Below are 16,873 nucleotides of genomic sequence, written 5' to 3' on the forward strand. Positions count from 1 at the left end.
TTTCTACTCCCGTAAAGATTTACACCCTCGGAAACCCTGTACAGGGTCGCTGTGGGTCGGAACCGACTCGATGGCACTTAACAACAACAACAAATCTTCTTGGAAGAATTCTCAGTTCTTTGATTTACAACGAAAAATCACAGTTTGGGCATACTCAAATAATGCTCCTTTTAAAGTTGAATTTTTTGGGGAAAAAACATCTGAAGAGGCAATATCAGGAATATCGCTTATGGGGTAGATTTCTCAGATAAAATCTTCATAGGACAGTCCTTGCTACCATTGAAAAATGAGCAGGTGTGTTGTCATAGTGGGAAAAAAATTCCTCGGAATAACTTTCCTGGCCTTTTGCAGTACAATTTTTAATTTTCTTAAAACTTCTTTCTAATAAGCCCTTGTGATCATCTTGTATCCTTTAAGAAAATGTTTTAGAGTCAGAATTGATTCAACGGCTCACAATAACAACATTTAATAAGACTAAGACAAGTGTATTACTGAGAGAAGTTGTCTGCTACCATCTGCTCATCTCAGAGGAATGTTGAAAAGTGTTTTGTTTGGAATATACCCATGCATGTTTGAACTGGAAGCCTCGTAACAATACTTTCTGACTTTCCCTTATACATGTAACATATTTTTCAACCCTGTTCCCTACATATGGTTTATTAACAACTCTAATAATTGTGCTGGTGTGGCGCTATTGGATACAAACTGGACTGCTAACCATAAGGTTAGCAATTAAAATCCATCAACCACTCCTCAGCAACACTATACAGGGCTGCTATGAGTCAGAACGCAGTCAACGGCTCTTAATAGCAACAACAAATCATTGTGTAATTTTTATTGCTATTCTTTGTGCTTTCCTTAGCAGTTGGGTGGATTGAGTAAAACATTTGACCAGACTTTTAAAATTAAATATGTGCCAGGAATATTGAAATATAAAATATTCAATTAATTATTTGGGGGGTGGGGGAAGAATGCTAGGAAGTATGATTTTATGATTTTACTTTTTTTTTTTTTTTAATTTCACACTTGATGCCTGCTATAAACAACACTTTAGTTGGATGTAAGAATTAGCAAGTTTAGACATGATGGAGGCAGGGAAGGAGTGCAAGAATTAAAAATAGCAGCAATAAATACTGTCTTATACACAGCCATGCAATAATGGTAATCTATGAGTAGATAAATATTCACACGGAATGGGTTTGAGAAGGAAAGTGGAAGTATACCTACATATATATATATTTGACAGAGAATATTTGCTGCAAATATGTCTATGAATGTGGTGGAGCATTCAGGAGGCAGAGCTATGAAAACTTCTTAGACATAACCAAACACCTTGAGTGAATGAGTTGCTGGGCATGGGAGCTCAGGACCATTGTCCCAGGGGACATCAAGGACTATGGCAAACATAGACTGTGTTCTGCATCCTACATTGGTGAGTAGCAACTGGGATCTTAAAAGTTTGTGAGTCTAAGGTGTGAGTGTCCATCCACTGTCAGAGAAAATAAGATAAATAAAAATCAAAGACCCACATAAACAATTAGTTCAATGGACTTTTTCTTTGTTGTTAAGTGATGCTGAGTCTGTTGTGACTCATAGCAAACCTCTATGGAGTTTCCAAGGAGTGGGTGATGAGTTTGAACTGCCAACCTTGTGGTTAGTAGTCCAGTACTTATGCTACAGAGCCACATCAGGGAATAATGGACCACAAAACCATTAGTTTCCATGATCCTAAGACCAGAAGAATTAGATAGTGCCCTACTACCATTAAGAACTGCTCTGAAAGGGATCATATTAGAAGGTCCTGGAATGGGAGATAAATGCAAAACAAAACTCAAAATCTTTTTTTAAAAAAGGACCAGGCTTACTGATTGTATAGAGACTTGTGGAATCCCTGTGACTATGGTCCTTGTTCACTCTTCATATCTGCAAATGAATTTACCCAACAGCCAAACAATAGGCAGGTCTATAAGAGGAGCGATAACTGTAGGGAAGAACGCACCCCTTAAAATAATCAACCATTTGAGATTAAAAAACAAAAAAAGTCATAGAGCATACCTCAAAAGGAATAGGAAAGAAGGCTGAATGGAAATAGGAAACACAAGGAGACACAGGGTTTAGTGATGTTTCGTTGTGGGGATTGCTAGCAATGAGATCAATGAGATGAACACAAACTTTGTATGAATTATTGAAAGGAAAATTGATCTAACTTCTAAATCTTCAGCCACTTCACAGTAAAAGTTTAAATAAATATATTTTTAATAGCCAATTTGACAATATAATCCAAAAAGAGAAAAAAAAAAAAAATTAACAAGTTTTACTCAACAGTCCAAAGGATAAAAAGAAATGTTGCTATGTCAGTCAATTCTAGAACTTTGTTTATCTTTACTTCATATTAACTTTTCTGAGAACCTTGTCAAGCTGCCAACCTTATCAGCAAGAATTTTGGGAGTTGGAATTCCTGTCTGGAAAAATCACAGGCTGCACAGCAACTTACTGTAATTTTCTGTTGTGAAATTTTTCAGGGAGTGTTGAAATGCAAATGGATTGCACTTAAACTTTTTTTCTTTCCCTGACTGGAAATTCTCTGCAAACAGCATCTACAAACTAGAAATGTATTGTATAGTGATGGCCTGGATCAATGTAACAAAATAATTGAAAGGATATGTGGCTCTTGAAAGGTTTTTTTTTTTTTTTTTTTTTTCTGTATATTATTCATAAAGGATTCAATTTGACTCAGTCATCCATCTATAATGGGAACAAAAATTTCACAAAACAGTGCTTAAGTTGCTTGTTTGTGATGCATCATACTCTGGTATGGTCCTGGAATGGTGCTGCAGGATAATGCACTGGAGCGCAAGGTTAGTTTGAACTGCAAGGTGCAAACAGGGTTGCTATGAGTCAGAACTGACTCGTTAGACCTTAACAGCAAAGACAACAACATGGTCTGTTATTTTTTATTATATATATATTCTATCCTGTGGCCCTGGTGACACTGTAGGATCAGCACTGGCCTACAAAGCAAAACTGGAAAATCAAACCTACCAGTTGCTCCTCAGAAACACTATACAGGGTCACTGTGAGTCAAAACTGACATGACAGCATGTAACAACAACAATCTCTTGGTGACAGAGCCAAACCATGGCAGTTCATGACAGATACTATATTCTTATGAGTGCCTTCTAAGATGCTTTGAGTTGGTAGGATGTCTAGACCCTTCACATCCCCTGCCTATTATCTACCTTAAATATGAATATCTGATCTTGACTTAACCTGACCTGCTGTTGAGAGTCTCTAGTTCAGTTTTTAGTATCAAGATGATACAATATATAGGAAGGTCTCTGAGATGTTGAGACTCTTGGGGCTATCAGTTATCATAACTTATGCATTTCTATTTGGTTCTTCATATAAGAAATGCATTATATACTGTTGTTGTTGGGAAGTGCCATCAAGTCAGTTCCGACACATAGCTACCCTGCATAGGATTTCCAAAGAGCAGTTGATGAGCTTGAACTGCTGACTTTGCAATTCAAACGGCTTTACAGTCTGGTGCATTAAACCCATGGCATATAAAATACAAGATAAACTCAGTGGGTTTAAGATTTTCCACCTTGTCTTTCCCCCACAATTACTTCTTTCCTTTTCCAAAGACTGGCTTTGAATCCAGTGGCCTTCAGAATCCTCTGGCTCTGCTTCTATGGGAATCTATATCCCATTTTCCTCATTTATACATATGAGAAAAGTGTTGCCAATCTCAGAACATTCTTGTATTAAAATGACATTGTGAAAACCTCAGGCCCTGTCTGACCCAGAATCCTCATAAATATTTACTGTTCTTCTTCCTTTCTCTTGGTGCTTTACTCACAGAGCGCACATCATTTTCAAACAGGGATGACCACAATCCCTGAGCTAACAAGCAGTTCACTAGGAATACCACAAATAAGCCAGAATTTTCCCTCAGCAAAGCCACAACACATAGCCAGGGTGTTACAACCAGTAAACAGAACTTTACCACAATAAACATAAGCCAAGTTTTCTAAAACCTCAAATAAAAAAGCTGCAATGTTTATCAAACACCATATTTATTAATGAAACATACAGCGAATCTGCTGATGTGGTGAAAAACAGAAAGAGAAAAGAGAAATAAACATAGTATGTAACTGTCTTAGGTCGGGTTTTCTAGAGAATCAAAACCAGTGAAACATTATATATATATATATATATATATATATATAAAGAAAAGTTATAATTGTAGAGTATCAGGTCCTCAGTGGAAGACAGTGAGAGTCCCTCCAGTATATCCATTATGTTGGGAGCAGACCACATCTCCAGGGAAGCATCCCTTTATTTGATTGGCTGTCCGTAGCCACTCATAACTGTTAACTATGCCTGTATTAAGTTTCATCACCATAGGAATAAGCACATCTCAAATGCTAAACCTCTGGAAATCCTGGACTAGTCAAGGTTTAAACTCATCAGCCACCTCTTGGAAACTCTACACAGAGTCACTATGAGTCGACAGCATTTAACAACAACAAGAAACTGTATGATACCAAAGTACTTCAAACTTTGTCAGTTCTATCACTAAAGTCTGTGGTAATTATTTGTTTTTCTTTCTAATCTAGTCCTGTAGGTGGAGGAAAATATATTTCCCCTAGTATATCTACAATTTTGAAAATGCCAGTCCATGCTAAAAAGTGTTTTTCAATTGTTAACCATAAGAAGAACAATGTAGTTAATGCAAAAGCTTTTGCTAAGGGTGGTTTTTAAAAAAATTATTATTAGTGAGATAAACAACCCAAACCCAAACCACACCCACTGCCATCTAGTTGATTTCAACTTAGTGACCCTTTAGGACAGTGAACTGCCCTATAAGGTTTCCAAGAGGGCAGATTGCTACATCTTTCTCCCTCTGAACATCTAGTGAGTTTGAACCATCAACCTTCCTCCCCAGAAAGTTGCCACTTTTATGGGGAGGGAATCTCACACTCCACTCATGCTTTTCCTTCTTGTTGGTCCTGGGAATGTCCTGAAATGAGATTATCTGCTCCCTTTTTTTAGTTGCACACCTTCTACAATTACAATTGTGACAATCACAATTAATCCTGCTAACAATTGTTCACAAATGAGTCATAAAATCTTATCACTATCATCCCCTATCCCCTTTCACTTGATCCATCTGGGAAAGAAGGAAACTATTCAGTGGGTATTCTACCTTACCGCCCCCCACTCTAAAACTAAGCACACTAATGAAAGCTTGCAAACCAGCCACTTGTGACTTTGCAGATTCCCCCCTTTTTTGATAGCCAATGTCTAAATTTCTCATCCGTATCAAACCAGTACACTGAGGAAACAAGGTTGTTCCTTGATATGAAGAATCCTTCCATTCCGTTTGGAATTCTGAGTCACTGAAATCATAGGCAAAAGTCTAATACATCAAATTGTAGCAATTTATACTTGTGCTCAATATAAAATATCTTGATCTTACTCAGTTTGAGTTCTAGTCAACTAGCCATCTATTGTTGTTGTTATGTGCCGTGGAGTCGGTTCCGACTCATAGCAACCCTGTACAGGGTTTCTGAGGCTGTAAATCTTTACGGGAGCAGAATGCCTCATCTTTCTCTCACAGAACAGCCGATAGTTTTGAACTGCTGACCTTACAGTTCACAGCCGGATTCGTAACCACTACTCTACCAGAGCTCCTTAACTAGTCAACTAGCCATCTAGGTTAGTTCAAATGGGTACTAGCTGCAAGTTTGGGATTTCATGCACACCTCCCTGCACTTTACACCAGCTGGCCACTTCAATCTCAACCCTAGTCCCTAGGGGGTAGGTCACTGCCCATGGGATCAGGAGTTCACATATCTCCCTAAACATCAGACCAGCCAGCCTTACTTTTCCCTCTCTCTTCTCAAGGTCAGCAGGTACAATTAGAACATGACCAAACTCAGCCCATGTCTTCATTGCTACATTTAGCCCACTTCCACTCACAAGTAGACCCAGGTGGTCACCAGCTAGCATACCATAATACTCATAGGTTCCCTTTGAGTTTCAGTCCTAGAAGGGGATTTCCCCAATGGGCTGACTTTTCTTGCCTTGATGCCTTCAAAGAAAACAGCTTGCTTGATATTCAAAGACCCGAGCAGTCTACTTTCTTTCTGCAGGTCATTCTTTCAACAAAATCTTCTCTTTTCTCAACAGTTCTGGGTTGGTCTGCATGTCTTTACAAGTGGGAATGGCCAAACTCAGAATGTTCTGGGTGAGACATGGGATTCCACCTAAGGACCCATAGCCTACAAAGGTTTAATAAGAAACCTACTTCCCTGGGCAAATTCTATTTTGCCTTTTAGCAAATCCAACCAATTATAGGTTGAAGATGGGATCACATGCTTTCTGTCAACATAATTCCCAATATTCATTTCTATCACATACAAATGACTATTTGTTATTATTGTTAGGTGTTGTAGAGTTGGTACTGACTCATAGTGACCTAATGCACAACAAAAGAAAACATTGCCAGGTCCAGGTCCAACCTCTCAATCATTGCTACACCTGAGATCATTGCTGCTGCCACAGTACCAATCCATCTCATTGGGGGTTGTCCTCTTTTTCTCCAACCCTTCACTTTACCAAACATGATATCCTCTCCAGGGATTGGTCCATCCTGATAATATGTCATAAGTATGAGAGACAAAGTCTGGACATTTTGACTTCCATAGAGCACTCTGGCTATACTTCTTCTACCACAGATCTGTTTGTTCTTTTGGCAGTCTGTGGTAATTTTAATATTCCACTCCAACACCATAATTCAAATGCATCATTTTTTCTATCATCTTCCTTATTCACTGTTCAAATTTCGCATACAATTGAGGTTATTGACAATACCATGGGTCAGTGCACCATAGTCCTCAGACTGGCAACTTGCTCTTCAACATTGTAAAGAGGGCTTGTGCAGCAGATTTCCCTAATGCAATACATCATTTGATTTCTTGACAGCTGCTTCCATGAGTGTTGATGGTTGATCTGAGCAAAAGGATGTCTTTCACAACTTCAATTTTTTCTCCTTTTTTATGGATGTTGTTTATTTGTCCAGTGGTGAGGATTTTTGTTTTCTTTACATTGACATGCAATCCATACTAAAGCCTGTGGTCTTTGATCTTCATCATTAAGTATTTTAAGTCCTTTTCACTTTCAACAAGCACGGTTGTATCACCTGCATATTGCAGGTTGTTAATGAGTCTTCCTCCAATCCAATCCTGATCCATGTTTTTCATCATATAATTAAGTAATCTTCTTGGACTATTTGCTCAGAATACAGATTGAATATGTATGGTGAAAGAATACAACCCTGTCCCACGCCCTTCCTAATTTTAAACCATTCTGTGTTCCTTTGCTCTGTTTGAACAAATGCCTCTTGGTCTATGTACAGGTTCCTCATGAGCACAGTAAAATGTTCCAGAATACTCATTCTACAATGTTGTCCATAGATAGTCATGATCCACACAATCGAAAGCCTTTGTGTAGATAATAAAGCACAACTAAACATCTTTCTGGTATTCTCCACTTTCATTCTGAATCTGGCTTGAACCTATGGGATTTTGCTGTTAATATATGGTTACAGCCATTTTTTTATTATTCCATACTAGTAAAATTTTACTAAATTTTATCTGCTTGGGACATCAACGATATTGTTTGATGATTTCCAGATTCCATTGGGTTACCTCTCTTTGAAACAGGCACAGGTATTACAATTGGCAAGATAGTTGTCTTCCAAATTTCTTGGCATAGATGAGTGAATGCCTCCAGTGCCTATGTTAAAGGATTTCAATTTGTATTCCATCTATTTCCAGTGCCCTGTTCTTTGCCAATACTCAATGCACCTTGGCTTTCTTCCTTCAGGATCATTGGCTCTTGATTATATGCTACTTCTTGAAATGGTTGAACATCGATCATTTGTTTTTTGGTACAGTGACTCCATGTGTTCCTTCTATCTTCTTTTGATGCTTTCTGCATCATTCAATTTTTGCCCATTTGTTGTTGTTGTTAAGTGCCATAGAATCGGTTACATCACATAGAGACCCTGTATAGAATTTATGAGAAGCAGCTAGTGATCTTGAAGCGACAACCTAGTGGTTCAAACCAACTTTGCAGTACAGTGCATTAACCTCCAGTACTCCATTTTGCCTGTAGAATCCTTCAATACCGCAAGTTGAAGCTTAAATAAATATATTTTCTCAATTCTTTCAGCTTGAGAAATGTTGAACATTTTCTTTCTTTTTGGGTTGGTAAGTCCTGGTCTTTGTATATTTCATTATAATAGTTGACTTTACTTTCTCAAGCTGACCTGGTATGCCCTGGAGTTTGTTCCAACTCATAGTGACCCTGAATAAGGCTTCCTAGGCTGTAAATCTTTTTGGGAGCAGAAAGCCTCATCTTTTTCTGGCAAAACTGCAGGTAGTTTTGAACTGCTGACCTTGAGGTTAGCAGCCCAACTTGTAATCATCGTGGCTACCAGAGCTCCTTAACACAACATGGGATATATGTAACATCTTTTTATTATTTTTTCAACCTAAATTTGCATATGAGAAATTGATGATCTATTACACAATCTGCCCCTGTCCTTGTTTTGGCTGATGATATGGAGCTTGTCTTTACACAGATATAGTCAATTTGATTTCTGTGTATTCCATCTGGTGAGGTTCATTTGTATAGTCATCTTTTATGTTGATTAAAAAAGGCATTTTTCAGTAAAGAATTAATTTATTTTGCAAAATTCTATCATGCGATCTCCAGCATCGTTTCTATCACCTACGCCATATTTTCCAACTATAGAAACAACTCCAAGGTACCTAATAACAACAAAAATAAGCTTGTGATATGCAAAATAAATGAAGAGAAAACCTGGAATGAGAAATCACAGGGCCCAGGGACACAACTCTTTTTTAATATTCTACTTCATTGTTGCAGCACTGTGTAATATGTAATGAACGATAGCTGGTATCTTTAACCCTGGTCTTTTATTTTGCTTATGTTGGTTTGACAAGTTGTCAACTAGTTAGAATCAAGCAATTATTTAATAACACAAATATCAATAAAGATGATATGGCAACAAGAGGATGTGTTTAAGACAAAATGTAAAGGATGTGTCTCCAAGGGGGAAAAAGTGTGCACAAATGAACAGAATCAATGAGTGAAAACAAAAAATACAAATGCTTTGATATTTAGAAGAACATTGGAAAATATGGATGCATTCAAAAATCAAGTTTTTGATTCATTATTACCCTAGCTTTAATCTGTAATTCAACACTGTGTGACATTTTTATTTGTCGTTTATACATTTGTATCAGTCAGAATTCTCTAGAAAAACAACCAGTGGTATATATCTACATGGAGATATAGAGATATTCAGACAAGTTGGTTGGAAAGGTTGCTGTTGTTGTTGTTAGGTACCATCGAGTTGATACTGACTCATAGTGACCCTGTATGCAACAGAACGAAACACTGCCCAGTCATGGCCCAACCTCACAATTGTTGCCAAGCTTAAGTATATTGAAGCTGTCACTTTGCCAATCCATCTCACTTGAAATCTTTCTTTTTTTCTCTGACCCTCCACCTACCAAGCATGATATCCTTCTCCAGTGACTGGTCTCTCCTGACAATATGTCCAAAGTATGAGAGACAAAGTTTGGCCATTCTGACCTCCAAGGAATACTCTGGCTGCACTTCTTCTAACACAGATCTGTTTGTTGTTTTGGCAGCCCACAGCACTTAAATATTTGCCTCCAACACTATAACTCAAATAAATTCTTCTATGGTCTTCCTTATTCACTGTCCGGCTTTTGTATGCATATGACGTTGTTGAAAATATCATGACTTGGGTCAGGCGCACTTTAATCCTCAAGCTGACATTTTTGCTCTTCAACACTTTAAAAAGGTCTTGTGCAGCAGATTTGCCTAGTCCTGGTGTAGCGCTGTGAGCTAATACTCTGGAATGCAAAGGAGTTTGAACCAAAAGGTCGGTGGTTCAAGCTCACCAACTGATCCTTGGAAACCCTATATAGGGTAGCTATGGGTTGGAAATGACTTGAAAGCACTTAAAAACAACAACATACATCGTTTGATTTCTTGACTGCTGCTTCCATGAGTGTTGATGGTTGATCCAAGAATAAAGAAGTCTTTGACAACTTCAATCTTTTCTCCATTGATAAGAATGTTGTTTATTGTTCCAGTGGTGAGGATTTTTGTTTTCTTTACATTGAGATGCAATCCATACTGAAGGCTGTGCTGTTTGAGCTTCATCAATAAATGTTTTAAGTCCTCTTCACTTTCAGCAAAAAAGGTTGTATCATCTGCATATCACAGGTTGTTAATGAGTCTTCCTCCAATCCTGATGGCACATTTTTCTTCATAGAACCCAGCTTCTCAGATTATTTGCTCAGCACACAGTTTGAATAAGTATAGTGAAAGAATACAACCCTGTCACACACCTTTCCTAATTTTAAACCATTCAGTGTTCCCGTGTTCTGTTCAAACAACTGCCTCTTGGTTAATGTACAGGTTCCTCATGAGCACAATTAAGTGTTCCAGAATACTCATATTTCGCAATGTTGTCCATAGTTTGTCATGATCCACACAATCGAAAGCCTTTGCATAGTCAATAAAGCACAGATAAACATCTTTTTGGTATTCTCTGTTTTCAGCCAATATCCATCTGATGTCAGCAATGATATCCCTCATTCCATGTCTGTTACAATGTTACAATACTTTCTGGTTCTTCCCTCTCTCCTCCCTCCAACTCCATTTTGTCTGTTTCTCTGCCTTAAGCTACAAGGCATGTAGTTTAAAGGACAACATGGCTTTTGATAGGCCAGAGCTAAATAACCCCAGCAATGACCACTCCCTTCCTGTTGAACCTATATAAGTCCCCTCCCTTCCTGTTGACTCTCTCTCTCTCTTCCTTCTTTCTCTCCTCCCTTCTGCCTCCTGCCTTCTCTCTCCGGCAGAGGTTATCTTCCTCACCCTGAATAAAAGTCTCTAGATGGGCCATCTGGTGTGAGGTGTGGTTGATGAGCCGCACTGGGGTTGTTTTTCCCCTTTCAATGTCCTCTTCTGAATTTGGCTTGAATCTCTGGATGTTCTATGTCAATGCATGGTTGCAGCTGTTTCTGTATTACCTTGAGTAAACCTTCACTTGCATGGGACATCAAAGCTATTGTCCAATGATTTCTGTATTGGAAGGGCAGGGGCTGGCAAGTCTAAAATCTATAGATCAGGTGAAAGTCTGGAGACTCTTGTAGGCTTGCATTCTAAACTTTGTAGATCAGTTAACAGGAAGAATGAGATGAGAGTTCTCCAAAACTATTTAATAGTACAGAAACAGAACACCCTAGGGAAATTCCCTTTTTACTCTTAAATCCTTCAACAGATCAATTACATTAGATCACATTATATTGTGAAAGGTTATTTATAATACAATATACACATCCTGAAAGATAATCTACTTTCCTTAAGGTCTACTGATTTGATCATATTTAACTACTAATTTGTGAGCTCTGGTGTCGTGCTGTAAGATAGGCACTGGACACTAAACACAAGATCGACAGTTCAAACCCACAAGCCACTCTTGGGAATCTTATACAGGGTTGTTATGAGTTGGAACCAACTCAACGGCATACAACAACAATAACAATAACTATGTCACTTTTCATAAAAACTACTAGATTAGTTTTTGTCCAAACAACTGAGAGCCATAGCCTAGCCCAATTGACAGATAAAATTACCTGTCACAATACTCTTCTACTGGCTTCTTAAATTTTGTTTTCATGAAAGTCATAATGATGCTTTTATTCGCCATAAAAATTTTCTTCGTGAAACAAACTATTCCCATGGGGAATTTTCTCTTTTTCCTGTCTTTTTCACTTGTATAAGTTTGTCATTCTACCATTTCTTCTTGTTACATTACAAGATCATGGAAACATGGAAAATGGAATGCAGACCATATTTGAATTTTTTTTTTTTTAACATCTGAAACTTTGTTCAAAGCTAAAATATTGAAATGGTATTCAGTGATAATCAAATTGATTTTAAATCATTGCAAACTGCTCAAATCACTAGATCTTTACTATGTTGTTGTTGTTGTTAAGTGTCGTTGAGTCGGTTCCGACCCATAGCGACCCTGTACAGGGTTTCCGAGGGTGTAAATCTTTACGGGAGTAGAAAGCCTCATCTTTCTCCCGCAGAGCGGCTGGTAGTTTCGAACCACTGACCTTAAGGTTCGCAGCCCAATTCGTAACCACTACGCGAAAAATAAAAACAACAAGAGTTAGCTCATGCTTATTAGGGCATATATTGATTAGATAATGAAGAATGTCAAGAGTTTGGGTTTTATCCAATTTTATATAACTTGAAACACTTGTCGTAAAACCTTGTACACTGTGACCAATAAAAAAAAAAAAAAAATAGTTGCTGTTGAGTTGATTCTGAGTCATGGTGACCCCATGTGTGTTAGAAAAGAATCGAGTTCCATAGGTTTCAACGGCTAAGTTTCTTACACGTTCACCTACAGAAATCTTTATTCCAAGGTATCTCTAGGTGAACTCAAACTTCCAACATTTCAGTTAGCAGCCAAGCACTTTAATCATTTGTATCACCCAAATATATATCCACAATGGCCTCATTTTCTGCCTGTATCTTGAACCTTTTATTTATCATGACTCTTCCATACACCATTTAGTAGATGATGGTTTTGTGTACAGAGGATTACAGACATATCTTGAGAAGGACTTAAGAGTATTGCAATGGAGGTAACACCCGAACTAGTTCCTAAATACCAGCCAGGGTATTCATTGAATAGATCCTGCTTTCATCTATCCCTAATCCTTGCCTCACAGGTTACACTCCAGCTAAACTATAAGCTACACCTAAACACATCCTGGGATGTTTTCATCATCTTTCAATTCCCATTCCGTTTTTAAGATTCCACTCATCCCTAAAATTTAACTCAAGAGGCACCTCTCTCACAGAAGTTTCTCTCTAAGAGTTCCACATACCCCTCTGAGAAATCAAGGTTTGCTTTCCCATCTCTGTGCTCCTACAATAAAGTGGGCATAGTCTAGTATATGTCTTATCACTCTGTGAAGTGTGGTAGAAAATTAGTTCATTTTATACCTTTTTGTATTCCTAGAACCTAACTCGATTCCAAATAATCCCTAAATTAGTAATTAATAGATGGAGAGAGAAAGGTCAGGAACTATTTACATGGTGAAGAAATCAATGTTAGATAACTTTAGAAGCAATATGACAGATGGATGATATCAGCCAGGACTCTTTTACCAGTGAGTGAGTGAAACACAATCCAAACTATCTGAATAATAACAGGAACTCTGTGACTATACAACAAAGCAAGTCAATGGATTACATAAGGCAAAGCTAGATTCTCAAGTATTGAAAAAAAAAAAAATGCTCTTAATATTCCCATGTTTGGAGAGACAGCAAAATGGTGGACTTGGTAATAAAGCTATGGAGACTCTCTGCAACAAAGATAAGGAAAACAAAAAGAAATAGATACAGATGATAACCCTAGAACTCTAAACTGCAGATGAAGTGATAGAGAAGTAGATTGAATGCTTACTGGGAAAGAAAGCTGAACAGATGTGGCAAAAGAAGGAGACAGACTGGTGATCTGTTTCAGTCGACCAGATATAATATGGCCATCTTAAACTTTTGTGAACAACTACAGAGATAAAACAGCATATTGCCATTTCAGAAACATACAAGTGACTCACAGAGATAAAGGTGTGAGTTGTTTGCTTGTTCCTCATACTCCCCTGGTAACCAGAGAAATTGATTGCCTCAGTTATGAGCCCAACCAAAGTAAGTAGGGAGTTATTGGCACCAACCCTAGCATCTGGATTCAGATGATCCCTGCTCCAAACATGCAGAGCCAGCCCTGGCCAGTCCAGGACTAGCCCTAGCTAGGAGAAACAGCTGAACAGATGTGTGGAGGGCACAGGGGCAGAGATGGGTGTTTTGTGTCAGCAGGCCAGGCTCAGTGTGGCCATCTTGAACTTTTGTAAGTGACTTTGAAGACAAGAAGTCAGTAGGTGGCACAGAAGCATACCAATTACTGGTGGTGAGAAAGGTACAAAATATTTTCTTCTATGCCATGGAAACCCTGTACAGGGTCGCTATGAGTCAGAACTGAATCCACAGCACATAACAAAAACAACAACAATATGCCACATTACCCTGGTGATTAGAGGCATGGCCAGATCCCACCCACATATACTTTCAGGGAATCTCCTGCTCTCTGGGTGATCAAAGCCACAACGAAGTGAGTAGGGAGCTAACAGCACCAACCCTGGCACCTGGAAACAGGTGAGGCCTGCTCCAGCAGCTTTGGGGGAGGTCTGGACTAGCGAGTCTTTTCTCTTTTGGCTGCCCACTGGGACAGAAATACCATGATTCCTCCAGCTTCTCTGGGGTCTCCATAAACTACTTCTATATTGGGTGTCCAGAAAAGACAATATCCAGCCCTACAGGAAGTCCATATAGTGCTGGAGTACCACTGTCTCATGCCTTGCCCACCAACCACGTGAGGGACCTGGTTGGCAGGAGATTCCCAGTATTTCTCCTCTCTGAGTCTGGCACCTGCTGTAGTTTATCCTTTCATGGTTTTTGTTTCTTTATTATTTATTCCTCTTCTGTCTTTCTTAACCTAACCTTGCATTTTAACCTTTCTATCTCTGCTTAAATACCAGAAAGTTCACTCACAATTGACAGGTTTCAGCTGATCATCCGGAAGAAGACAGACTAAGAAGAAGGAGAGATGGACTGCTTCCAAATATCTAGTCACTGAAAACCTTATGAATAGCAGTGGAACACTGTCAGATAGTACCAGAATATTGAACATTAAAACATGATGAAGAGCACCAGAATATTGTCAAATATATGCTGGAAGATGAGCCCCTCAGGTTGGAAGGCACTCAAAATACAACTGGGGAAGAGTTGCCTCCTCAAAGAAAAGTTGGCCATGATGATGTGAATGAAGTAAAGCCTTTGGGACCTTCATTTTCTGATGGGACACAATTCAAAATGAAGAGAAACAACTGTAAACATCCATTAATAATCAGAACATGGAGTGTATGAATTTTGACTCTAGGAAAATAGGAAATTGTCAAAATGAAATGCAATGCTTAAACATCAATATCGTATGCTGAAATGGACTGGTACAGTCCAGTTTTAATCCAACGGTCACATGGTGTATTATGCTGGGAATAAAAATTAAAGAGAAATGGCATTGCATTCATCATCAAAAAGAACATATCAAGATCTGTCTTGAAGTACAATGCTATCTGGGTTATCCATACATCTAAAACGAACACCCGTTAATATCATTCTTATTCAAATTTATGCACCAAACACTAAAGACAGTGATTATGAAATTGAAGAATCCTACCAACTTCTTCAGTCTGAAAAAGATCAAACACACAATCAAGACATATTGATAATTAGTAGTGATTGGCATGCAAAGGTTGGAAACAAAGAGGAAGGATCAGTCATTGGAAAATATGACCTTCATAACAGAAATGATGTTGGAAATTGCATGATACAATTTTGCAAGACCAATGACTTCTTCATTGAAAATTCCTTTTTAAACAACATAAAAGATGACTATATACATGGACCTCATTAGATGGCATACATCTGAATTCAAATTGACTACATTTGTGGAAAGGGTCAATGGAAATGCTCCATGTCATCAGCCAAAACAAGGACAGGGGCTGACTATGGAACAGACCATCAATTCCTCATATGCAAATTCATGCTGAAGCTGAAGAAAATTAAACCAAGCCAACAAAATATGACCTTGAATATATCCCACATGTATTTAGAGATAATCTGAAGAACAAATTTGATGTAATGGACATGAAAGTCTGAAGACCAGAAGAGTTGTGGGATGAACATCACAGGGAAAAAGCAAAAGGTCATTAAGAGACTCTGAAAATTACTCTCCAGCATAGAGATGCTAAAGCAAATGAAAGAAATGAGGAGAAAAAAGAGCTGAATATAAAATTTCAAAGGACTGTTTGAAAAGAGAAAGCCAAATATTATAAAGAAATGTTCAACGATCTGGAATTACAAAACCAAAAGGAAAGACAACCCTGCATTTCTCAAGCTGATGGAACCAAAGAAAAACATCAAGTCTTGACTTAAAATACTGAAGGATTCTATGGGCAAAAGACTGAATAATATAAAAAGGATCAAGTGAAATAAGAATGAAAACACAGAGTCAGTGTATCAAAAAGAAATGGTCATTGTTCAACCATTTCAAGAGGTAACATACAATTAAGAACCAATCATACTGAAGGAAGAAATCCAAGTTGCACTGAAAGCATTGACAAAGAACAAAGCAACAGGAATTGATGGAATACAAGTTGATGTAACACTGGAAGCATTCACTCTGTCAAGAAATTTCTATGTCAAGAAATTTGGAAAACAACTACCTGGCCAACTGACTGGAAGAGATCTGTATTTGTGCCCTTTCAAAAGAAAGGTGACCCAATGGAACGTGGGAATCATCAGACAATACCACTGAGATTGCATGCAAGAAAATTTTCTAAAGATAATACAAAAACTTTCAGAAGTCCAAGCCAGAATCAGAGGAGAACGTGGAATGAGGGATATCATTGTTGATATCAGATGGATTTTGGTTGAAAGCAGAGAATACCAGAAAGATGTTTAGCTATGCTTTATTGACTACACAAAACCTTTTGACTGTATGGATCTTAATAAACTATGGACAACATTGTGGAAAATGAATATTCCAGAGCACTTAATTGTACTCATGAGGACATGAGGAATACATATATATATA

The sequence above is a fragment of the Chrysochloris asiatica genome, unplaced genomic scaffold (assembly GCF_000296735.1).
Source record: "Chrysochloris asiatica unplaced genomic scaffold, ChrAsi1.0 scaffold00169, whole genome shotgun sequence".
NCBI classification, from domain to species: Eukaryota; Metazoa; Chordata; class Mammalia; order Afrosoricida; family Chrysochloridae; genus Chrysochloris; species Chrysochloris asiatica.